The 27399-nt window shown below is 39.3% G+C and overlaps 1 long non-coding RNA gene across 1 annotated transcript; it reads right to left on the reverse strand.

Moving 5' to 3' along the window:
- Nucleotides 1-5679: 5679 nt before the first annotated feature.
- Nucleotides 5680-26996, reverse strand: LOC129047542 (uncharacterized). Its single transcript, XR_008509289.2, has 4 exons — nucleotides 26697-26996; nucleotides 9470-9780; nucleotides 8054-8167; nucleotides 5680-6556 (listed from the first exon to the last, which is right to left on the reverse strand). It is a non-coding gene; the product is annotated as an uncharacterized LOC129047542 (long non-coding RNA).
- Nucleotides 26997-27399: the final 403 nt, after the last annotated feature.

The following is a 27399-nucleotide window of genomic DNA, read 5'->3' on the forward strand; positions in this document are numbered from 1 at the left end:
AATGTGGCTCTAGAGAGCAAATCCAAGAGTGTTGAGTGGAAGTGAAATGGAGGCTGGTTTCAGTCAGATAGTAGGAAGAACTTTCTAGTATTTGGTACTACAGTGGGAATGACTATTTTGTGAGTTTTAAAAAAATTTTTTTTTATTATACTTTAAGTTCTAGGGTACATGTGCACAACGTGCATGTTTGTTACATATGTATACATGTGCCATGTTGGTGTGCTGCACCCATTAACTCATCATTTAACATTAGGTATATCTCCTAATGCTATCCCTCCCCGGTCCCCCAACCCCACAACAGGCCCTGGTGTGTGATGTTCCCCTTCCTGCGTCCAAGTGTTCTCATTGTTCAATTCCCACCTGTGAGTGAGAACATGCGGTGTTTGGCTTTTTGTCCTTGCAATAGTTTGCTGAGAATGATGGTTTCCAGCTTCATCCATGTTCCTACAAAGGACATGAACTCATCATTTTTTATGGCTGCATAGTATTCCATGGTGTATATGTGCCACATTTCCTTAATCCAGTCTATCATTGATGGACATCTGGGTTGGTTCCAAGTCTTTGCTATTGTGAATAGTGCTGCAATAAACATACATGTGCATGTGTCTTAATAGCAGCATGACTTAAAATCCTTGGGTATATACCCAGTAATGGGACGGCTGGATCAAATGGTATTTCTAGTTCTAGATCCCTGAGGAATAAATGTCCAACTATCAAGAAATTGCAGGGTAGTCCCTACATGAGGGTTAGGTAGAATGGACCTACTTTCTGTCTCATAAATTTTAGAGAATTAAATAAGATAATTTATTATGGGGTGGTGTTAGTTCCCTCAGTACTTTATCATCTATGTTGATAATGTTAATACTTGCATAATTAACAAATAGCAAATTATTGTGTGTGTGTGTGTGTGTGTGTGTGTGTGTGTGTGTGTGTTTAGACAGGGTCTTGCTCTGTCACCCAGGCTGGAGTGCAGTGGCGTGATCTCGGCTCACTGCAACCTGTGCCTCCCAGGTTCAAGCCACCATCCTGCCTCAGCCTCCCTAGTAGCTGGGATTACAAGCGCCTGCCACCATGCCCAGCTAATTTTTGTATTTTTAATAGAAATGGGATGTCACCATGTTGGCTAGGCTAGTCTTGAACTCCTGACGTCAGGCGATCCATCCGACTCAGTTCCCAAAGTGCTGGGATTACAGGCATGAGCCATCATGCCTGGCCAGCAAATTATTATTTATAACTCTTCAATCCAAATAATCAGTGTCTATGTTGTTTCCTCAACTATAAAATCATGATAATAATAGTACCTTCTTCATTAGATAGTTGAGAGGTTTTTAATATCCATATGGTACTGAGAATAATGCCTGAAACATAGTAAGTACCCCGTTTTTATTATATTTCTGTTAATAATCATACGTACCATTTACTGTGCTCTTGCTATATGCTACACACAGTATTTCATTTAGGTCTCACTATGTCCCTGATGTAGGCATTAATATCTTTATTTTGCAAATGAGAAAACAGTCTGTACCTGGTACGCCATGCTGCTATTGTTTATCTGTTTGAATCTCAAGCAAATCTGCTTGATAATTGATAACAAAATAAGCCTTTTTCTAGGTAAGGAATCTGATATTGTGTTTAAAAAAACATGCATTTAATCCTGGGGCTGCTGCATTACTCCTGCTGCCCCATCCTACTGTGATCAAAGGCACGTGAGATGGTGAGTTGTCCCCTTGCCAATGGGGGTTTGGTAAGAAAGGAAAGTGCAGTACTTCTTCTTTGCTTCTGAATTGCAAGTATGTGTGGGTTAGAGGGGGAGGCTGAATATGAAGGTTCTGGGACAGCCCACCAGGTATCCCATGAGAATTTGCAAAGGAAAAGGAGGTGAGTGACAGCCCAGGGTCCAATAGGATAGAAGGAAAAGCCAGGCCATGGAGTTCCTCAGACCTGCTTTCTAACGGCAACTCTATCACCTCAGCAAGCCATTGAACTTCTCTGAGCTCAGTCCTTTCATTTATAAAATGGGGTGACGGGGCTCACATGCCAGGAATACAAAGGATTGAAAGATAAAACATGTAATTAAGCACCTGTTGTGACATCTGTCAGGGATCCCAATAAAGTTAGCCGTCTTCCTGTTGACTTCTGTTCTTGGTGGTTCTCCAAGATCATACCTTCCATCAACATTTACCGTCACTCCCCCACCCCATGCCCAATACTGAACAGTAGAGGGACGCTTCACCTAAAGTTATAATGTTGAAACTTCAACCCAAAGCAAGTACTGTTAGGATCTCTGGAAACTTTCCCTCAAATAAGGGGTTTGAATGGGACAAGAAGAAGTTTTATAGATAGCCAATGGAGATGATTTAATGGGGTTATGATAGAAACAAGAAAGTAAAACAAACCCATGCTTTAAATTCTACCATTTCAGGTCCGTATTTTCGCTTGAAAATTGAGATTCCTATTAAACAATGACATTGACACCAAAAAGTAGAGGAGTTGGTTGAAGGACAGGGTAATGCAAGGAGGAATTGGGAATTTGAGAGTCAAGTCAAAGGACTGAAATACTTGGAACACTAAGGGCACCTCGGGGCTCTACCAAGGACACGTAGAAGCTTTGAATTTGCAGCACCACCCTAATTTAACAAGCTACCTCAGCACATAGTGGAGCCTTGGAAAACAGATGTCACAAACTCTCATTAGATTGTCAAACATTTTCCAGCATTTCCTCTCCCATCATAGCTGATTATCAAGATATATAGACACACACGTGCATACACATAAATACCTTGATAAGTTACTAGAAAAAGCAGAAAAATGTCTGACAGTTTAATGAGATTTGAGTGAAAGAAAATTCTATATTTCATTGTTTTCCAGGCACTAGAAATAATTCATCAATGTTTCTAAGACTCATTCAGCATGGCTGCATTTTTTAAAATATCTTCATAAATTTTGAGGAGCAAATACCATTATTAGGCACTAAAAAGGTTGAAGTCTAATAGATTAGCCGCTTCATCCTCCTTCACTCAGCTCAGCATTCATTCAACTGGCTCTTACTGGTTATCATCCACACGCCTCCTGACTGGCTACTCAGTGCCGATGACGTTTCCTTCACATGCAGGGCTGGTTTTAAGGTACATTGAGGTGACAGCAGGTGGCCTGTAAAGTGGTCATTTTAGGATATCCTATTCAAAGACATCTGTGGAAGTGTGGACCAATTTATTGATGAATAACAGTGAAGGGGTTTCCACCAGCAAGCAACATAATTTTTTACAATGATGATGCTGAAGTAGAAAGAGTTTCTAGTCAGGGACTGGACAAATCAATTTGCAGACAATTTTTAGGAAGAATAACACTGCAACAGTAAATTGTAGTTGATAACTTCTAGAGCCACTTTAAGTACTGCTATTTTAGGATTCTGAGGGAAAGAAAGTGTTCTGCAAAGCAATAAGCAAAGTGATTTGTTCCAAGCCCCAAATTTAAGCAGTTTGAGAGATAAAAAGAGTCATTACCAATGTGGGTATAGAACATGTGCTAGGCAAATCTCTTTCACATACATGTGGGGAGGTAATAAAATTATAATTTGAGGCCAGGCACGGTGGCTCGTGCCTATAATCCCAGCACTTTGGGAGGCTGAGTGGGCGGATCACGAGATCAAGAGATTGAGACCATCCTGGCCAATATGGTAAAACCTCATCTCTACTAAAAATACAAAAAAATAGCTGGGCATGGTGGCACACACCTGTAGTCCCAGCTACTCGGGAGGCTGAGGTGGGAGAATCACTTGAACCTGGGAGGCGGAGGTTGCAGTGAGTTGAAATCGCGCCACTGCACTCCAGCCTGGTGACAGAGCAAGACTCCATCTCAGAAACAAACAAAAATTATATATGAAATAGGAATTAAAATATTGTGCATTTTAGAGGAGATTGAGGATTGGAGACCGAAGAATTACTCTAAATTAATCAGCTTGTGCACTTCAGAGCTAAGATAGCTCTTTGGGTTCTAAATTCTGTGATCTTCTTGTTGATTTCTCTTGGAGGCAAAATATCAAATATTTTGTTCTTCAAATAATATCAATATTTTGTTCTTCAAAATAATGAAGGCAAAACATCAATAAACATAACAAACTGGGTAAGGGAGACCATTGAGAAGGACTAAGGACACCTTCAAAGTTCTGAGTGAGTTTGAAAAGAAGAATGATGAAAACCTTGATAGAAATAGGAAAGAAAGTAGAGGAACTTGTTTTGCTTGAAACTTCTTAATGTTTAGACTAATTATATTTGAAGATGACAGTGATCATTGAGAAAACAAAACCCGCAAAGCAATTTTGGAATAAGAGCCAACATTTAATACTTACCAGACAACTATTGTAAGTATTTTAATATATTTGCTTATAGCAACTCTAAAAAGCAGGTAGTATTAACAGAGAAAATGAGGCACAGTGAGGTTAAATAGCTGGTCCAAGACTACACAGCTAATCAGTGGGAGAGTTGGGACTTAGACCCAGAGGTCCAGTTTTGAAGTCCATACTTTTAGCCATTACACTACAATGGAAAGAAATTTAGAAGATATACACAGAAAACTCTAGGCACATAGATTAGGGGTTCGTGGAATGCTCTGGGCAGTTAAAGGAACTCTTCTTAAAGGAGGTAAAGCTTGAATGAGACTGCTAGTAAGCTATTTTTCACACATTGGTGAATGATGTTTTGTGCAGTGTGTTTTTTTCCCATAGAAACATAAGATGAAAGAAAGGAAAATTGAGAACTATCTCTATAAAAATGTGTAACATATCTCATGTTCCAAGAGATCCTTTTGGTTGTATTAATTTTTATCTGCTCACAGTACTGGCTTCATTATTTGGAATTAAAAATTAACTCAACCAGGTAAAAAAAAATCAATGCTGTGTATTTGTTTATCTTTCAAATCTGTGTTCTAATTTTAAAAAGTTATTTAACAGAATGAAGCTATCAGCTAAGACAATGGCAAAGCCGTAAATAAACATAGGTTGCGTTTACGCGCATGGTCAGGTCCAAAGTAGATGCAGAATATGCCAGGTTCAGTAATTTTAATCCCAATTCAGCCCAGGACTATGTACCATAAGATTACTGCTAGTGTTTTCTGAAAATGATGTATCAAGGCATTTTCTGTAGAAATACGAAACAATGACATACAGTAGGGAGAGCTGGATTGAGGCAGAGTAGCATAGATGGAAGTTTCCTGAAAGCATTGTGGGAAACATCTTTTGGGTATGGTTCTTGGATGAAGAGTTGATTTATTAGTACTGGAAGGGTGTATGGGAGAGAGGAAGTGAGAGGTTGTGAGAGAATGACCCTCCCGTGATGGTGAGTGGGAGAATTATTGCAGTATGTACGTTAGCATTGCTATGTGGTGAAGTTCTTGGGATTTCCTGGGGTCTGTGCTGGACAGCATGCTTAGCCACCCATCACACATGGGCACTGAGCACTGACAATGTGGGTAGTCTGAACTGGGATATGCTGTAAGTGTAAGATACAAACTGGACTCCAAAGATTTAGTATGAAAAAAAGAATTTGAAATATTTCATTAATGATGTGTATTTGGTTACAAATTGAAAACAACTTTGGTATTATATATTGAGTTAAATAAAATGTCATTAAAATTAAATTTTACTTAAACTAAAATTTAAAATTCTATCTTTACCTTTTTTTTTTTTTTCGAGACGCAGTTTCACTCTTGTTGTCCAGGCTGGAGTGCAATGGTGCGATCTCGGCTCACCACAACCTCTGTCTCTTGGGTTCAAGCAATTCTCCTGCTTCAGCCTCCCTAGTAGCTGGGATTGCAGGCATGCACCACCAAGCCTGGCTAATTTTTTATTTTTAGTAGAGACGCGGTTTCTCCATGTTGGTCAGGCTGGTCTCAAACTCCGAACCTCAGGTGATCCGTCCACCTCGGCCTCCCAAAGTGCTGGGATTACAGGCGTGAGCCACCATTCCCGGCCTATCTTTACCTTTTTAAGGTAGTGACTAGAAACTTTAAGATTCATATGTGGCTCATGCTGTATTTCTATTACGGAACTGCCTTAAGACTTTCAATGGGTAGGATGGACACATCCTTGGTGGGATGAAGAAATCTATCATAGCAGCTGGTCTTGAAGGTGGGTGGGGATATGATAATAACTTAGGTGGGGAGGCTTAGGAGGACTCACAGAATAACTGGCAACCCTGCCCCTGTCTGTAAAAACCCCATCCTGGAGGAAATGAGTTAGGAAAAGGTTTTGCATTTTGTGGAATGAAAAGTCTGTTGCACCTAGCTTGAGACAGAGCAAAAAGAGTTGATTGTCAGCTTCATGAAGACCAAGGGGTCTAAAAGACCCAGGGATCAACAACCAATGAGAGCAGCATAGAGGCCAAGAACCAGGCAAAATGCTGATTCCAGGACTAGGATTCAGGATGATTTCCTTCTATACAATAATCTGCTCCTTGAAAAGGTATCTAATTGGGCATTGCTTTTACTTGCTGCTTTCAATTCTTTTGTGTTCTTTCCTAGTAAATATTTTTTCTTAATTTCATTGCAGCTCATATTTATCCTGGGAACAGAGAGAAATGTTACACAAGCTTAAGCCAGTCTTTTAAAAGGAGAATGGCAGAACTCCAAAAACAGACGTGCTGATATGTACTGGGGAATTTTTAAATGCTGAAACCTCCAAGACAAAAGAGACTGTGTCTTTATTGTTCTCTGAATTACTCGTATCCAGCTCGGTACCTGGAACATGATAGGGATCCCATAGTGGTTTGATGAATAAATTAATGACTCCAAGAGTAAAGTAATCCTCACGAGGACAAAGGCAGATAGCTTCCCTTCCCTATCAGAATATACTTCTCTTAAAGCTTTTCTTGGTATAATTCTTGGAGAATTTTGCCTTACAGAAGTCAAATCACATACCAAAGTAAAAACTGGATCTTCTACAAATAATGGAAGAATCAAGTCTATCAAAACAACAATTATACATACCATCAATGGAGGGGTTGTCACGAGCCAGGCTAAGAGCTTTACATATATTATCTCATTCTATCTATGCCAGAGAATCAACTATGACATATGCAACATTAAATCTCATTTTATAGATGCAAAAACTGGGGTGTAAAGAAGTCAAAGAATCAGCCAAAATGTACAGAATTAGCAAAGGTGGAACTGGGATTTGAATTCAGACAGTCTGACTCCAGATGCCATTCTCTGAATTATGCATAATTATGTTTCAATTATTAACATTTGTAAATTGAAATATGAGGGATAATGTACCTTTTCATGAAAGCTTTTCTCATTGTGTGGATGAGTGTGTATACATGTAACTGCATATGTGTGCTATCACTGAGGTAGAAGACATCTCTTTCTCTCTCTGTTTTGGTCTACTTTTAGTAAGACTTGTATTTGATTGAGTTCAGAAGTTTGATCATCTTTTTAACTAACCTGTTTGTTTTAATTATATTAAAAATTAGTCACTTGCAACATATTTGCATAGGTAATTGTTCAGGTGATCTTTTGGATGATCAGATCTAATTTACTACTACTACACACAGACACCCAGACACACACACACACACACACACACACACACACACAAACACATCCTTGAGCTCAAAGAGCTTTCTCAGGACTACATGCTTTACATTTACAAGTCATTTAGAAAACTATCAATCCTATTCAAATCTCAGCAAAACAGAGATACCAGGCTCTGCCTTTATCTTTAACTGCTCTTTTTTTTTGCTATATACAAAGCTGTTTCTTGCACTGCTACATATACAAAAAAATGACAAAGACTTAACTGTCAAACAAGAGAAATAGTTTGATAAATATAATAATTCCGTAAGATGGCACATTATACACTACTAAATTGTAAGGACAGTAAAGTTACTGTTAAGTACCAAAAAGTCATGATTAAATGTTAAGTGAAAAAATAGAATATAGCTAGATTTGAATTTGAATATTCATTCTGTATAGCAGTATGTATAGAAGGAAGGATATATACCAAAATAGTAAGAGTATCTATCTGTTTTATAATTTGATATAATACAAATTATTCTACCTTAAACATATGAGAATTTGTGGTCCATGATGTTGTAGGTTCTATCTTCTCACCCTGCACTTCCGAAGACATATGGTATTGGCTCACTGGCCTATTTGTTGAACAGTCTTTATTCTATTATCATAGAAAAAAATAAATGGGTGCATATATCTGTATACAAAATAGAGATCTATTCTCCCTGTATATATTTATACCAAAAAAACTGAGACTTTTTTTTACAGTTGTATATATACAAACATATTTGTTTATTTATATACACATATATAAATCAATTTTATGTACATGTGAGTATACATACATCCATGCATATACTTCTGAAGTGCTGACTCTCTAAAGAAAGCCGAGGTATTGGTTAGAATTCATGCTCGGTTCAGGAGCACAGAATTGAGAGATACAAACCGCAAAAAAGAGGGAACTGAATCTTGAAATCTGAGCCACCTTACAAGAATTTTTAAGGTAACTGTTTTAAGTGTAAACATTATGGCAATGTTATAGCATAATTTGTATGGCACAAGATGGAGTCCTTGTGGCCAGAACTGAGTATGGGAATAGTCAGTGCTAATCTTTATGCAAAGCACAAAGGAAAATTGGTATACAAGGCCTGAGAGAGAGGTCAAGTAAACAAATACTATAAAGTTCCAGAAGGCAGTTGGATAGGACAAGGGGATCGGAAGAGCAGGATCAAGATCAGAGAGCAGGGAAGATGGGGCTAGCTGATCTAGGGAACGGAGGGAGAAGGGATACCCAGAAGCAGGATTCAGGGGGTTAGAGCACTTACACCATGCTCATGGCCGTGTGCATGGACAGGAGAGGCATATGATGGGTGCACATGGTGGAACTGGTCTAAAGAAGAGGGGGATTCATATCACAGTAATATTAAGTGCATAATCTATCCACAGAGCAGAGGAGGTTGTGAAGAGCAGGCATGGGCTATTTTTCATGTCTGAATGCTCTCAAGACCTCTCAGTGTTGTAGGTAGGTGATGCATAATAAATATTCCTTGATTTGAATTGGCATAAAAGGTCAAAGCAGAAAGCCAGCAGTTCTTTAAGGTTTCAAACTAGATTCTAAGAAGTCCAAAGTCATCTCAGAGGTCATCTCAGGGAGAAAAGGGGTAGCAATGAGGTAGAACTCTGAACCTCCGCTCTACCTAAACAAGACAGCCCTGCTGTGCTCTGGGTCACATATGGAGACATCAGGGAAGGTGTAAAATAGGATTGTGATAGGAAACAGCATTTGAAAGTCATTGCTTTACGAAGGGAAGCGTAGATCCTTTTCTCCCCTTGTTAGCCAATTCAAATGAAGACATTTGGGAGCTAGTAAAGAGGAAGACAGGATTTCTAGGGAGATGTTTCAGAAGCAGCCTAACTATACCCGTGTATTCAGAAAGAGCAGTGTCATCTCAGAAGTAATCACCTTCATCAACCAGCAGGTCAGTGTGGGTCTCCTGAAGAGCCCGAACCACCACGGGAAGTGACGTCCACTGTTGTGCAGTCAAAAGAATCTTTGCTCTCATTTTCTCCACTCTCTTCCCTTCCCAAATAGGGTATCATAGGAAGATCCTGCCTTTCTTCCAGTTCCAACATTTATGAGGTGAAATTTCCATCAGACAGTTGCTTTTGACAAACAAAGGTTGACTAGAAGCTTCTGTGAGAGAGCCTTAGGAAGTTCTCTGGGGAAGCCCTGCCTTTGTTTCGTTTTCTTTGCCTTTGGCTCTGTGATGTTTGCTGTAAAAAATGATTACTTTCAGGTGATTAAAAGTGGGGAAAAAAGGTTTCAGTCTTTTCATGTAGCAAATAATATCCCTGTCTGTAGGATTACTTTAGTTAAAAAAAAAAAAAAACAAAACATGGCTTCAGTGATGCCTTCTCAATGCACAAGATTCTGAGGAATGATAAGAAAATGAAATAAGGCCAGGCTCGGTGGCTCACACCTGTAATCCTGGGGAAAGCCAAGGCGGGTGGATCACGAAGTCAGGAGTTCAAGACCAGCCTGGCCAAGATGGTGAAACCCCATCTCTACTAAAAATACAAAAATTAGCTGGGCATGGTGGCAGGCGCCTATACTCCCAGCTACTCGGGAGGCTAAGGCAAAGAATTGCTTGAACCCGGGAGGCAGAAGTTGCAGTGAGCCAAGATCATGCCACTGCACTCCAGCCTGGGTGACAGAGTGAGACTCCATCTCAAAAACAAAAAAAAAAAAAAAAAAAGGAAAAGAAATCTGCAGTTAATATTTTGGCAAGCTTTCTTCGCTTGTATGCATTTTTAAAGCACTAATGTTAATAACAGTTTGGGACTTCTAATTTTTATTTTATATTTAAATGACAAATAAATTGTCAGATGGTACTTCATCATCCTTCTCTCCCATCGTCTTAGAAATATAAATTGCTTTAGGTGGGAATGCTATAATTTTAGACCAGAAAATACATGCCAGATGTCTCTTATATGAAGCCGTCCCGCCCAAGGGTATATGCCTTAGTCATTAGGATGTGTTCTAAATATTACCGCAAAGCCCTTGGAAGGATGGGTCTGAACCCTCACTTATACTTAACTGCTGGCATGTTGCTTTGTCCCTGTGTCTTGTGCTACTATTTCCATTGATGTAAAGGAAGCACCAATTAGATAACACTCCATTATTAGAGAACCAGGCGCAAGTCAGCTGAGGCAGGAGACCCGCCTTCTTTTCCAGAAACAATGTAAAGCCTGGGTGGATGAGGGTCTCTGGGCTTCTGCTGTGCCTTGCTTTTGACATTCTCCAGCACACCCTATAAACATGTCTAAGGCTGTCCTGTTTAGTCTGATTATTCAAACTATATTGTCCAGGGTAGAGCAAAGGGAAACCTAGCTGAACCCTGGAGATGACAGCAGGGAGAGAGAGAGGGGCAAAGAAGGGCAAAATGGGAAAAACAGGAAACAGGCTAGTGAGAAGAGTAAAAACGCTCAGGGTGAGGAAGCAGGGTTTCTAAGCTCTCTAATCTCCCCTGTGCAGCTGGCTTGCTATATGGTTTATACAAATTCAGTGGTGATCTCTGTGCAACGTGGTATCACCTGTTTAAAGGGGTCTCATCTTCATTTTCAAAGAGGAATAAATGTTTTTTACTTACTCTTCTGCATGGCTGACTCCTTTTCATGCTTAAGGTCTCAATCTTAATGCCACCTCCTACTTCCTGACTTTCCTAGCTAAAGTGGCACTTCCCAGCCCCATTACTCTCTATGTTTATTGCCTGCATAGCTCTTATTTGTAATGATTTTGTAATAGTTTGATGATGATCATGATTAATAGTTTGATGATGATCATGATGAATATTACTTTACCTATTTATGGCCTCTCTTTTAATATTAAATTCTGTAAGCCCCATGAGCATGGGGACACATCTCTTTTGTCACTGCCCCATTGCTGGCATTTAGCACAAGCATGGTCTATAATAGATACCAAACAAATATGTATTAATCATGTAAATGACTAAATCAGTGAATGAATCTATGAGACAGTGTAGATAGCAGCACATAAAGGAAAGGGAATGTGGTAAATTTTTCATTTTCCTTGAAGAGATAGCTATGTATTAGGACTTTGAAAAATATATTACCAAACACAAAGCTAAATTATGCCAGCTAATGACTACTAAATATAATAAAATCGGCTGGGCACGGTGGGTCACACCTGTAATCCCAGCACTTTGGGAGGCCGAGGTGGGTGGATCACGAGGTCAGGAGATTGAGACCATCTTGGCAAACATGGTGAAACCCTGTCTCTACTAAAAATACAAAAAATTAGCTGGGCGTGGTAGCAGGCACCTGTAATCCCAGCTACTCAGGAGGCTGAGGCAGGAGAATCACTTGAACCCAGGAGGCAGAGCTTGCAGTGAGCAGAGATCACACCGCTGTACTCCAGCCTGGGCGACAGAGTGAGACTCTGTCTCAAAAATAAATAAAGAAATATAATAAAATATGTAGAAAGTCAGAAATCTTGGGGATTATATTGCAAAGAATTTCCACTATATTGATAATGGAGGAAGGCTTTTAATATTATATTTTTTGAATATTAAGAAATTGGCATCTACCCACCAGTTTGGACATCACTTTTAAAATACACACTAAACGAAAGCCATTTTGTACTGATAAGTTAAGTGCTAGATTAAATTCCTGCATAGGCTAAAAAAGGTCTCTTTCCATGCCTTTCCAAATTTACAATTAACAAAGAGTTAATTATTCTCAGAGTCATTTCTTCCAATTCACCAATTAGGATGAGGGCTATTTGTTACAATCATAAAAGAGGAAATGGTTCATGGGCAAGAAGAAATTTGCAAAGGAAATGTGATTGGAAGAATTATATTGAAAGGTGAAACAAGGGAGAAAAGAGATAAAGAGAAGAAAAATTAGAAATTGGAAACAAAGTTGTTCCAGCCCCTCTCTAATAACTACTACTCTTTGGAACAAGGGAAGCAGGACCTGACAAGAAATTTTATAGTCTGATGAAAGGGATGCTAAAGAGTCAGGGGCTACAGGTCTCAGGCTTCGACTGGATGTGATCATGTCTGAGGCCTTTCGATTCTCACTTTCCTCATCTGGAAAACAAGAGTAGCTGAATCTCCTTCTAAGGGCATTTGTGATATGAACTGAGATCTTGCATATGACTGCACCAAGTCTAGCTCAATTCGCATTAGTTCCCTCCATTATACCCCTCCCCCGAGCTGTACCCAGACTCAGAAGAAAGCCAGGCAACATTTCTACCTCTCTATATGCAAAAACAAAAGCAAGCAAGTGGAAAACCTCACAAAAACAGTTAACTTCAACATTCGGGCTTACACAAGCAATTCAAAAATCTCTATTTCATCCTCCATGATTATAGTTATTTTTCTAAAGGGAATGATTCTACTTCCCAAATTTAGTAAACCCACTGTTAAAGATAGTTAATTTTCCTCTAGATGATTGCGGCCCTTGAAGGTCATCAAGGTCGTATTTTTAATTATTTCCCCAGTATTTTTCCTGAAACAGTGTCTTTTTGTCTAAATCAGTCCAAGTAGGTTTTAGCATTAGTCATAAAGGGGATGCTGATCAACAAAGAAATCAACTGAGTGAAAGTGATATTATAATGTAAATAACTTGATATAGGAATACATAACACTCATAAATATTTATTGATTTATTTAATAAATTAAAAATTAATACTTATGTAAACAAGATATAACAAAGATATAAGATTTATTTAATAAATTAAAAATTAATACTTATGTAAACAAGATATAACAAGGCAGTCGAGAATAACTCTCTTTATTTCATATGATTTTTTCCCATACATAACTGAATAGCAAGAAAACAAGTAACCCAATTTAAAAATGGACAAAAAACTGAAATAGATACTTCTCAAAAGAAGACATACAAATGGCCAATGGGATATTTTTAAAATGTTACTAGTCATCAAGGAAATGCAAATTAAAACGACAATGAACTATCACCTCACACTTGTTAGAATGGTTACTAGCAAAAAAGACAAGGGATAACAAGGTTGGCAATGATGTAGAGAAAAGGGAATCCTTGCACATTGTTGGAAGGAATGTAAATTAGTATAGTCATTATGGAAAACTGCATGGAGGAGCTTCAAAAAACTGAAAATAAACCTACCACCTGATCCTAATACTGGATATATATCCGAAGGATTGGAAATCAATATGTTGAAGAGGTATCTGCATTCCTATGTTCATTGCAGCCTTATTCACAATAGCCAAGTATGAAATTGGCTTGAGTGTCCATCAACAGATGAATGGCTAAAGAAAACATATATGCACAATGGAATAGTATTCAGCCTTAAAAAAAGAAGGCAATCCTGTCATTTGCAACAACGTGATGAACCTGTAGGACATTGTGCTGAGTAAAATAAGCCTGGCACAGAAAGACAAGTACTGTATAATCTCATATGCAGAATCTTCAAAAAGTTGAACTTATAAAGGTAGAGAGTAGAATGATGTTTACCAGAGGGTGGGGTGGAGAGGGGTGGGGTACAGGGAATGGGAGAATATTGGTCAAAGAGTACAAAGTTTTAGTTAGACATGACAAATAAGTTTTCAAATGCTATTGCACAGTGTGGTGACCATAATTAACAATAATGTCTTTTATATCTCAAAATTGCTAAAAGAATAGGCCTTAAATATTTTCAGTATAGAAAAGTAAGTATATGAGATGTTGCCTAATTTAATTAGCTTGATATAATCATTCCACAATGTATACATATATGAAAACATCACATTGTATGCCATAAATATATACAATTATTATTTGTTAATTACAAGTAAAAGTTTAAAAAATGGCAAGTAAATCATGTAGCCCCTGAGATAGATGGATATGTGAGCCTGGCTTGAAACAAATGGCATCATATACCCACCATTACACAAGACTTTGAGCAGACTGAATGCTCACAGAACATATTGGGAGGAGATATTTGGCAGCTGAAGTGGCAAATAGTCATTTTTCCAAGGGAACAACAACAGTAGAGAGGTTTCCAGTTAAAGTTGCAGAGTTTCTGCAGAGTCTCTAGCAGTGCTGGATCCAAGGGTATGCGGTGTATCCAAGTAGCTCTGGAGGGAACCACAGGCAGATCCTGGCATAGGGGAGCACCTCGGGAGCATATCCTGAGTTTCAGGGCATTTGAAATGGGTGTGCAGTCACATCCCACCCAACTGCAAGGGATACCCAGCCTACATGCAGAGGTCAGGAAAGCTGCTCACATTAAGACATTGCATGCAGTAGGCCCCTCCCCAGTCGGAGTCTATGGAGACAGAAATGCATTTTGAGGAGTAATTTCATGCAATCACGGGGTAAGTGAACCAAGTGAGCTATGAAACCAGATTTTCCCTCCTGGGCCAAATATTTCAGAGGCACATAACTCAAGCTTGCAACACGTATTCAAAAGAGACCAGCTACACTTGGTAGAGACAGCCATAGGAAAGTGAAATGACCCTAAGGTTTAGTAAAGCCAGCTGTTTCCACTTCTGAAAATAATAAAATAAAATAATAAAATAAATTTAAAATGATACAAAGTTCAAAGTTTAACAAATACATTTGAAACCATTTGCAACAAATACATCTGAAGCCATTTGCTGGCTCTAGAAAGTGTGGGGTCTTTGTTGTGGGGCAGTGTTACCCATTTAGCATTACTTATATCTGGCAAATGGTATTTTTGAGATAACATGTTATGGAAGAAAGTGAACTGAACTTGGAAGTTTGAAGGTCTCGATTGAAGTATCATTTCTGCCTCAACTACTTGCATTAACTTGTACAAGTCATTCAACCACTCTGAACATAATGGAAAAATGGGATGAGAATACATGTTTTATACTCTCCAAAGACAGGGAGACTGCTGATATAAGGCGGCACTTTTAGTAACCAATGGAGCAAAATGTTGTTATGTGAGTGTCAGCATAGGGTCCTGGGCTTACAATGGTGCCATGAACCTTAGAACAGAGGAAGGACAACTACAGCAATGAAAGGACTAGTGCAGATTCAGAAAAATAAGAAGACAGAAACCAAGGTGTAGTAACATGTTTTAGTATGGAGGGGAAGGCAGTGATAGAAACTTGAATTACATAATTTGTACATTTCTGGGAGATAGAAGGTAAAGATAGCAGCTAATGGAGACAGGACAGGACTGGTACTTGATTATGGAAGAAAGGAGGTAAATAGAAGAGACAGAAAGGGAGGGAAGGGATGTTAACTGCCTACTCTGTGGTAGCCTCTGTATCCAAAAGGTTGACTCAAACATTCACTCATAACTTTGTCTGGCTTAATCCTGCTCATCCCAGAAGACTTATTTCAAGTGTCTTCACGTTTTGGGAAGTCATCACTCACTTCTCTGGGCTTTCATGTGGGAGAGCATTTAATTCTGTTGAAAAATTATTTAATACTACATCTACCTTTCCCTATGGACTCTGAGCTTCTTGAGGGCATGTATCATGTATGTTCTATTCTGAAGCACCCATACCTAGAACAAAGCTTAGCACATAGTAGGAACTTAATAAATATTTCTGAGTTGAATAACTAGCCTTATATAATCCTCACAACAACGCTAAGCTAGAGACTCAAACAAGGCTGGAAATAAGTAGGTGCCAAGAAGAACTGAGATTCAGACACATATTTGCAGGTAAAACATAGGAACACTGAACATTCACTGAGACCTGACAACTTGTGGGGTTGTTGTAGGATATGTGACCAGAGATTCTTGAAAGCCAGTCTCTGTACCCATGCCATGTTGGCTAACAAGAATCGCATGGAATACTTGCTGAAAATACAGACCCTAGAAGTTTTCTCAAATCTGGAGAGACTGTGCTATGGTTTGAATATGGTTTGTCACCACCAGAACTCATGTTGAGGCTTGGTCCTCAATGTAGCTGTGTTGGGAGGTGGGACCTAGAGGGAAGTGTTTGGGTCCTGTGGGCAGATCCCTCATGAATAGATAAATATTGTCTTGTGGGAATGAATGACTTCTCTCTCGCAGGACTGGATGAATTACCACAAGAATGAGTTGTTGTGAAGCTTCTCCTCATGTTTTGCTGTGTTTGCATGCTCTCTCTTGACTTTCTTTTTCTTTGCTATGTTGTGAGGCAGCACATAACCCTCTGCAAGCTGAGCAGATGCCAGTGCCATGCTCTTGGATTTTCTAGCCACTAGAGTTGTGAGCCAAAAAAACCATTTTTTTTTTCTTTGTAAATTACCCAGAACAGGTATTCTGTTAGAGCAACACTAAAGGGACTAAGACACTCTTATTCTCACCAAATCTTTATTTTGGTAATGATTTCTCACACTTATTCATTTGCTCCAGAAAAGGTGGTTATTCTCCGTAGTCTATCTTCATCTTCCACTTCATGCTTATTTAATCCATCACCAATTCCTGTCAATATATCCTCCTAAATATCTCTTTCATCCACCAACTTTTTTATCCTCACTATTACTATCATTTTACAAGCACGTAGACCACTGCCAGGAACCCTTGACTTGCCAACTTGACTCTATACTAGTTCTTCTTCCTACTGCAGCCAGAGCAATCTTTTTAAGCAAAGCTATGACTCAACATTTACTCTCTTGATAAAATCTCCTAGAAGGCCTTTTGTAGCTCTTAGAACAAAGACTGAAATAAAAACTCTATAATATAGTCTAAAAGTTCCTTGTTGGTCTCACCTCTCCAGCTTCCTCCCTCTGTGCTCCAACCACATGGGCTTGCCTTCAATGCTTCACATATCACCCAGCTTCAAATTCTCTTCTGGCTGCAGGGCCTTGGCACAAACTGTTTTATCTGCCTGATGTTTTCCACCCTTCCAGCTACATCCATCAATTTGACTTCTACTTATCTTTTGGAGCTCAGCTCAGACAAGGTTAGATCCTGCCATTGACATACTCATTAGCACCCTGAAATATTTCTTAATCACAATGTATGATTATATATTTATTTGTGTGATTAATTGATGAATGACTGTCTGACCCCTCCTCCCTGCTTTAAGACTATAAGTTATATTAATTCAGGGCCTATGTTAGCTTTACTCAGTACTCTGTACCCAATGCCCACCCCAGCATCCTCACAAGTAAGGGTGTTCAGTATATGGGTGTCGAATAGATGCATGAATAATACAATAAGTCAACAATTGAGCTCAGGAATCTCAATAATTTTAATGCTATCAAAGTGATTTGATGCAGATTTGGGAAAAATAATCTAAAAAATTCATCCCAAGCTAAGATCCTATGATTCTTAGCTATCACAGAATCTGTGATTCTGTGCTACTCCTCTGTGCTTCTCATGTACACATACATGGGTATAACCATGAAAAATGTTTGTTAGTTTGTTTGTTTGTTTTGAGACAGTTTAACTCTTGTTGCCAAGGCTGGAGTGCAATGGTGCAATCTCGGCTCACTGCAAACTCCACCTCCTGGGCTCAAGGGATTCTCTTGCCTCAGCCTCCCGAGTAGCTGAGATTACAGGCGCATGCCACTACATTCAGCTAATTTTTATATTTTTAGTAGAGACAGGGTTTCACCATGTTGGCCAGGCTGGTCTCAAACTCCTGACCTCAGGCGATCTACCTGCCTTGGCGTCCCAAAGTGCTGGGATTACAGGCGTGAGCCACCGTGCCCAGCCGAAAAATGTTTTAAAGCATCTAGGATCCTTGGCAGGCCTTTAGCACACTGCGCAGAAGGGACATTCTGTGCCTGTCGCTGGAATGACCAGCAACTCTGGTTCCCTGCTTTGCCCAGACTGTTTCTATGTCCCCTTCAGTTTAGTTCAGTTCAACAATTATCTAGTGAGCACTTTCTCTGAGCCGGGCATCTGATTTGTGCTAAGTGTAAGCCCTGCCTCCAAGAACTCATTGCATAAGGAGAGACACACATGAAAACCAACTAATTGTGATTCAGTGTAAAATACATAGTAATTGACAAATGCAAATAGTTTCATGGTAGCCCTGTGGAAGGAGTAGGCAAGTGTTCTAGTATGGCTTCAAGGAGGAAATGTAGCTTAAAACAGGTTCGGAGGGATGAATAAGAGTTTCCCATACTTTTAAGGGGGTTGGGAGGAATATATAGAAATGAAAATTGCATTTTGCAAATGCAATATGAGGAGCCGTGGGACAGTTTAATGTGTTTAGAGAACAACAAGTAACTGTATGGCAGAAGCAGTAAATATGACGAAGGAAGAAGCTGGTGAGGTTGGAGAAGCCTGAGGGATCATGAAGCATATTACCTTCCTTTAAAAGCCGTGCCCTTTTCTCCCTGTCCTGCCATTTCAAATTCAGGCTCACCATTTATATGTATATTAGTCCTGGTGTCTTTCTCATGCTCCTTGATTAGTCCTTAATCTACAAGCGCAACATTGCAATACTTGCCTAGCATATTTCACAGGCAGAGGACCTAATGTCCCTGTGAGAACCCATCTTGCTGAGGTTGTCACTGGCAGATTTACTTCCAGTGTGATTGTTGCAAGAATTTGTCTAACAGAATGAATGATCAACCTTGAGTAAAAGGGATTATGAAAAACTTAATAGCATTGTAGCAATGTGGCTGTTAATGAAATACAGTTGGCTGCTCCCGCTGTTTGGCACCAACCAACCTGACACTGTCAACATCACAATACGATATTTGTTCCCAATTATTTTACAGCAACAACTGAAATACAATGTGTTATTAATCATATTTATTATAAGTATCAATTTGAGAAATTTCTGACATACCAGAAGATGAATAGGTTTATTATGAAAAGCAATTCTGCTTGGTGCATGCTGGCTGCTGCTGTGTAATAAATAGCCTCTGTGGGGAAAGTTTTTTAAAAGAAATAAAGCAAAAAAATAGCGCTGAAAACAGAAAGGAAGCATCAAAACTCTTCAAATACCTGCTGTGTCCATCGGTCAAGCACATTCAATACTTTGCATGCCTTTAGAACTCCAGCACGTTCCAACAGCTAGTAGGACATTCTAGACTCTGAGAGAGAGCAAGGGAGGTTTTATAACTGGGGACAAAGAAAAGCGACACTGAAGGCGAAGGACAATCTCTGAAAATGCAGTACCCTCCAAACTGCTCCTCCTCTCACAAAAACACCTTCCCAGCATGCACTGCTTTAGGGGTTGTGATTATACCATTGACTCTGTCCAGAAAACCTGTGTCCTGAATATATTACAGGGCCCATTCCTTCACTTCTTTCAGGTGCCTACTCAGGTATTTCCTTATCAGAGCAGTCTTTTGAACGACCCCATTAAAAAAACAGTCATGTCAACCATATGTTAACACTTTTATTTATTTATTTTTATTATTTTTTAACAATACATAATAGGTGCACATATTTTGGCGGTACATGTAATAATTTGATATATTCATATTGTACATAAAGATCAAATCGGAATAATTGGGATATCCATCGCCTTAAGTGTTTTACCTTTTCTTTATGCTATGGACATTCAAATTACTTTCTAACTTTTTGAAATATGCAATAGAAGAATGTTAACAATAATCACCCTATTGATCTATCAAATGCTAGTTCTTATTTCTTCTATCTAACTATATATTGTACCTATTAATTTGTAATTCCGCAACTATATTTACTTCTTATACTTTTCCCCTTCTAGGCTATAAACCAAATGAGAGCTGAGCATCTGTTTGGTTCACTGCCCAACACATGCATGCCTACTACACGACAGTCAAAATATTTGTGGAATAAATGAATGAATGAAAAAAAAAGAAATGGATGAATAAATCATGGATGAATGAATCAATCAAATCAGTCAGCAATGTCTTTCTAAACTAAATTTGGATGATTTTGGATGATTATGCCTCTTAAAAATAGTTCTTCATTTCCTGCCCCAATTTAGTTTCTACTCAGGACTTTTTCAATATCTTCCAAACCTATTGTTCTTTTTTGTTTATTAGTTTGCTTTTTGAGGCAAGGTCTTGCTCTGTTGCCAGGGCTAGAGTGCAGTGGTGTGACCACAGCTCACTAAAGCCTCCAACTCCTGGGTTCAAGTGATTCTCCACCTTGACTTCCCAAATAGCTAGGATGAAAATGTGCACCACAATGCCCGGATAATTATTTTATTTCTCCTTTGTAGAGATTGAGTCTTACTCTGTTGACCAGGTTGCTTTTGAACTCCTGGCCTCAAGCCATCCTTCCACCTCAGCCTTCCCAAGTGCTAGGATTACAGGTGCGAGCCAGCTTGCCCAGCCCTGGAATTTTTGAGCCTGTTCAATTCTAACTATTGTCACCAAAAGTAACTTTAAGGAAAAAAATGCATTATCTCCTTGCTTAATTGCACCATTAAAATCTTTCCTAAATTTTCCATGTTAAAGATGAAGCTCAAAATCCTCAGCATAGCATACAAAACACTTCATAATCAGATGCCTCTTCAAATATCTCCTATCAGAATGGTCTCTCTGACTACCCCTTTAAAAAAATTCCCCCCAACCCTATTTTTAAATTATTTACTTATTTTTATTATATTTTTGATACATAATAGATGCACACATTCAGACAGTGCCCCCAAAACTGGGGCAGCAGAAACAGGTCCTTGCTTGTTTTCTCAGCTTCACCTCCTGCTTCCACCCCGTCTGGTCCAGACATTCCTACAGAGGTGTCCTCCTAAGTTGGCGTCTTCCTCTCCTGCTTCAGAGGCTTTGCCCTGCTCTTCTCTGCCTCTTGAGGCTCTGTTCTGCTCTTCTGTGTCTTGTGGTTGGAATGCCTGTCTTTTTCCTACTGAAGATCTGGATACCTAAACCATAATGTAAAATTGCTGCTTTTACTTCTATTTACAGCGGAGAAATTCCTCCTCTGGCCTCTCCTCTTCTCTGTGTTTCTTTCTTCATAATATTTATTTATTTATTTATTTATTTTCATTAAGATGAAGTCTTGCTCTGTCACCCAGGCTGGAGTGCAGTGGTATGATCTCAGATCTCAGCTCTCAGCTCACTGCAATCTCTACCTTCCAGGTTCAAGCGATCCTCTTGCTTCAGCCTCCCTCCTGTAGCTGGGACTACAGGTGCCCGCCACCACCCCTGGCTAGTTTTTATATTTTTAGCAGAGACAGGGTTTCACCATGTTGGCCAGGCTGTTCTCAAACTCCTGATCTCATGTGATCTGCCCACCTTGGCCTCCCAAAGTGCTAGGATTACAGGCGTGAGTCACCGCACCCAGCCTCTCTCTTTATAATTTTCCTACTCTTCACCTGCATCAAACTCCTGAATTCTGTCATGCAACTGGAACAGTAAGAGGGAAAAACATGGAGCTCAAAGAAAGATGTTGAGAAATGTAGTTGTATAGAATTTACTGTATAAGAATGGAGTCTGTCAAGTCAGACAAGTGACAGAGACCTATTTACAAAGAAACCCAGTGAAAATTACTGGAGAAATAATAAAGAGAAATGCTGTGACTTTCAAATAAATAATGCTCAAAAGTCACCTGCAATATTTAGGATAGTGTCCGAAACAGATACAAATATTTCTCAGCAGGAAAAGAATTTTGTACTTAGTCTAGTCATGGAATAGTAGTCAATTGTCACTGAGGAAGGACTTTGGGGTAGAAGAAGCATTTGAATGTGTTTGAAGTCTGAGGCAGCAGGTGAGGTTTGATTTGTATATTTTTGAAAATGAATCTATCAGATGGTGGAGCTACCTTCATAAAAGATTTGTAATACCCCTGTTTACCTACAAGATTAAATCAAATGTCACTTCTTCAGGGAAGATTGCCCTTCACCATGTGAAATATACATAAAGTATATGTCACAATGTGTGACAGTTCTTTGCTCCCATGTATACTTCTCCACTTAAAGGAGAATTTTTTTTGAGATATGATCATGTCCCTGTTATCCAGGATGGGGTGCAATGGGGCAATCACGGCTCACTGCAGCTTCCACCCTCCTCGGTTCAAGTGGTCCTCCCATCACAGCCTCCTGAGTAGCTTCGACTACAGGTGTGCACTATCAAGCCTGGCTAATGTTTAATTTTTAGTAGAGACAAGGTCTTGCTACATTGCCCAGGCTGGTCTTGAACTCCTGGCCTCAAGTGATCCTCACACCTTAGCCCAGAAGGAGTCTTATTTCATTCATCATGTATTCTTAGTATCTACCTGTCATCAGGCCCATAGTAGATACTCAGTAGATGTAGATTGAGGTTTGAAGAATAAGAGATAGCTCACTAAGTAGAACACTGTATGGTATTGGAACTAATGTATTCCTTTATTGTCAGCAGAATGGACTATGCACATAGAAATAATAAAATGGGAGAATCGATTGCCATGGTCTAAATTTTGTGCCCCCTACAATTCATATGTTGAGATCCTGACCCCCAAGGTGCCGGTACTAAGAAGTGGGGCCTTTGGGCAGTGATAAGGTTGTGAGGGTGGAGCCCTCACAAATGGGATTTATGCCCTCAAAAGAAACTGCAGAGAACTAGCTAAACCCTTCTACTATCTGAGGACATGGGAAGAAGCTGCTGTTCTCTGAACCTGGATAGAGGACCTCACTAGACACTGACCAGCACTTTCATCTTGGATTTCCCAGGCTCCAAAACTGTGAGAAATAAGTTTCTGTTGTTTATAAGCTACCAGGTTTAAGGTATTTTGTACAGCAACCCAAAGAGTCTAAGACCATAATGAAGCCGTTGGAATGGTGGGAAGGCAACTTCATGTGAGTAACTACAGTAAAGCCGGTGCTGGTAACAGTCATGTTGCCCATAGAGCAAATCCTACTATTACAGTGCCTAGCACGTTACCTGCATATGATGATATGTGATCAATTAGTTAACTGATTAGTTTATGAATCAGTCTACCAAAAACTAGGGCAGAAATTGATACAGCATTGAAATAAATATGCCTTGAAGTTTGCAAGGAGACCCTGTTAACTGCGCACTGTTTTCTTTTTCTTTTCTTTTTTTTTTTCTTTGGAGACAGGGTCTCACTCTGTCACCCAGGCTGGAGTGCAATGGCACAATCTTGGCTCACTGCAACCTCCACTTCCCGGGTTCAAGCAATTCTTGTGCCTCAGCCTCCCAAGTAGTTGGGAATACAGTCGTGCACCACCACACCTGGCTAATTTTTATATTTTTGGTAGATAGGGGGTTTCCCATATTAGCCAGCCTGCTCCTGAACTCCTGGCCTCAAGTGATCTACCTGCCTTGGCCTCTCAAAGTGCTGGGATTACAGGCGTGAGCCACTGCACCTGGCTAGCCACTCACTGTTTTCATGTTAGGGTAAGTAAGCTTTTTTGAAGACTATTAACATAAATATACAACCTAAATGTATTTTACCTGAATAATTTTACTCATGGCCACAGCTTGTTCTTTCACAGGCTGCCATGATCAGGAAGAACAGAGATGAGTAGTAGCGCTATTCATTTCTGATATTTTTGCAGTAGTGGTTCTAATTCTCACTGCAGTTTAGAAAAGATTTGTAGGAAATCACAGGTCTACATCATTTCTTCCTCTAAACTACTCTGTTGGGTAGAATTTATTCTGCAAAGACTTATGTAGGATCACTTTTTTACTACAGGTTTTGTCATATGGGATTTTTACAACCTTTTTTTCTGCTGATACAAATGGCTTTTGATCCTTAAAAGGGCAGGGCTATATTTTCCTTCAAACATTTTAAAAATAATTTAAGAGAATTAATTTTTAGTAATAGCGGGTGAAGAACATTTTAATCCTAGAGCTTAAGAAAGGGGAGGCCCAATAACCAGATGCTGGAAATCTATTGAGGTTTTTTTTAAATTCCAGTATCCAGACAATTGGCATGAAAATAAAGGAGCCTAGAAAAAATGTTGAAAATGAAAACAATAAAAGTGACAACTAAACATATTATTTTATATTTGCAAAGCACTTCCACAAATGGTCACAAATGTCATCTCTTTAAATTTTATTCCTGAGTTGAGTAGGAAATAAACCATTTGGAGATTCAAGGTTTAGCTTAAGATATGGGTGTTTCTTGAACCTGGAAGGTGGAGGTTTCAGTGAGCTGAGATCATGCCACTGCACTCCAGCCTAGATGACAGAGCGAGAGTTTGTCTCAAAAAAAAAAAAAAAAAAGATACGGATGTTGTCAATACAATCAGGGGAAAGGAGTACTTTGAACTACTTTGTTAGAAGGAGTTTGAAATCGTTGAGGACTCAGCAGCATGAAGTAGAGAAATTCACAATTCGTAGAAAGGACTATTGTCCTTCAACCTTCATTAAGGTTGACTATTCAACCTTCATTCAAAACAGAAAGTGACAATTTCACAGCAAATTCTAGAACTTTAGATCAAAAGTCAACCCAACATGGGGGATTTATATAAGAAAGAGTTAAAAAAAAAGACTAAATGTAATATCTATGTTATTGCAAGTGAAAGGAAAACAGGAAGATAAATACCACAAGAAGACAAAAATGTATCTAACATTTTGGGACAAGATTGTGGGATCCACAGGAAATTGGAACTTGGAACTTCCTGTTCCACAGAGATAAGAAATACACTTGCTTTTATCTCACTTCTCAAAAAAAGTAAGATGAATGGGGTTTTAGGCCCCAGAGAGAAATTCTAGCTGCAATCAATTGTACTATCTGAGTAAAAATTGTCCTCAGAGGAAAGTGAGTAGGGAGCTGTCTGAAGGGACAGGTTATTAACAAAAGAGAGGGATAATGGATTGCGTTTGCAAGTGCAGTTGGGGCTAATATCAACGCCATCTTCATAGCTGGTTCAAAAGAATATTCTGGATTCTTTTAGTGTCTTGGTTCTTACCTGTTGTGGTTGCAGAAGGTATAAATGTACCCTTAAAAGAGATAAGGGTGAGAAGTGCCTCCCACAGCACCACAACCAGAAAGGGAAGAGGAAGGACAGGCAATAGGCAAGGACTCCTGGCAGTGAACTCACGTCCACATCAAGATCTAATCAGCTTGCACTCAAGTCATTTCTAGCTCTGCCTTGGAAGCTGGAGCTCCTGCTCTGACTATCAATGTGAGCCCCTGAGTAGGAGCAGCTTGGTACAGTTAAAAGACCATTGATCTGGGTCAACAGACTCCAGTTCCTGTCTCAGCAGTGCTATAATCAACCCAAGTCAAATATCATCTCTGGGACTTAATTTTCTTAATTCAAAATGAAAAGAAAAACAAAAACAGAACAATTAGACTAAATCAGGATTCGGCAAACCAAAGCCTGCTTATCAAATCTGGCATACCACCTGTTTCTGTCTATACAATTGTATTGAAACTCAGCCACTCTTATTCATTTGCATATTGTCCATGAAAGCTTTTGTGCTGCCACAGCAGATCTGAGTAGTGGCCACAGAGATGTTGCAGTGGACCATGTTGCAACATGGTCCAAAATACCTAAAATATTTACTTCTTGTTTTAGAGTTTGCTGACTGGCACCAGAGAAATGTATGGTCTAAAATCATCTAAAAATTTAGGCACACATGTGTGACCACACATTTCGAAATGCTGTCTTCCCAATCTAGAACACAGCACATGAATCAGTAGGTAAACCTATCCATGTCAATTCTCAAATTTGAAATTCATTCACTTGAAAATATAGCAATTTTTCACGCTTCATATCATATCTGGGTTTGGAATAAAGAAGTGTGAGGGGAGAAAAATTCCCTGAGCATTTTAAATCTAATTTCACCTTTATTATGAGACTACTGAGGCTTTTCTTGAGCAAAGGAGAGAGTGTGAAATAGAATAAGGCGCTCAAATCAATAGATTAAATTTATTGAAAGGATGAGTAATTGGAGTAATGTTACAGAATATTAAGCAGATTATTTAGATAGCACATACGTTTCCAGTTTCATTAAGTCAATTCACAGGCCATCAAAAAGTACACAGAAAAATAGAGGGTTTGATCTGATAGCCTTCTGCATTAGAATGTAGTCATTTGCTCTCTTTAGCTATTTAATCTCTTCCGCATGTTCAGAGGGAGAAAATGAGTGATGAGAGAGAGAAGTAATAAGATCATACTGCAAATCCTTACATCGATAAGATAACAGAAGCCTTTTCACACTGGCTAATATTTCATATTGTATTTACAGCTCTTGTCCATGTACAGATTTGGGGTCATTAACAGAGGCATTGATCAGCAAAGTCTTAGAGTGAGTCTAGGGAAATTGTTGCCAAATATATCTGGGTATCAGAACCATCAACAGAGCCTGTGCCCCAGACTTACTGAATCATGGTCTCTGGTGGTGGATCCCAGGTAGTCACAGCTTTAACTGAGTGATTAGGAGATTCACTGTGCAGCCAGTGCGGGAACCACCAGTGAAATCCAACCCCTTCATTTATTAGTGTTGGAACCGTAACTTGCTGAAGATGTACCACTGTCCCAGCCACTTCACCCCTATTCCCAGTTCATTTCTCTCAGAGAAAACTGCCAAGTCCCCACAGTGGCCTTGCATGGGCCATTTGTGATGTCACCTCTCTGACCTCATCTCCTACTTTCCTTCACCCGGCTGTCTCTAGCTATCGCCACGCTCTTTCTAGAACATACCAAGCACACTCCTGCATCAGAGGCTGTGAATATTCCATTTCCTGCTTTGTTCCTCCCCAATATTTGCATGAACCACTTTCCCACTTAATCTAATTTTCTGTTCAGAAGTCACTTTCACAGAGAAGTCTTCCTCAGGCACATGTATTTTCTTCTTGGTGCTTATTATCACCTGACATTTTATATATCTGTTTGTTTCTTGTTTGTTTCCTACTCCATTCGATTGTAAGCTCTAATTGAAAACAGAAAAGTGCTGTATATTCACTGTTGTATCCCCAACATCTATATCCAGCACATCATTGATTCTCAACAAATATTTGTAAATGAGTGAATAAATGGCTCTGCTAGATTTTTGTCACCTGGATTGCCAGACCAGTGCAATAAT

Source organism: Pongo abelii, chromosome 7, assembly GCF_028885655.2.
Source record: "Pongo abelii isolate AG06213 chromosome 7, NHGRI_mPonAbe1-v2.0_pri, whole genome shotgun sequence".
Taxonomy (NCBI): Eukaryota; Metazoa; Chordata; class Mammalia; order Primates; family Hominidae; genus Pongo; species Pongo abelii.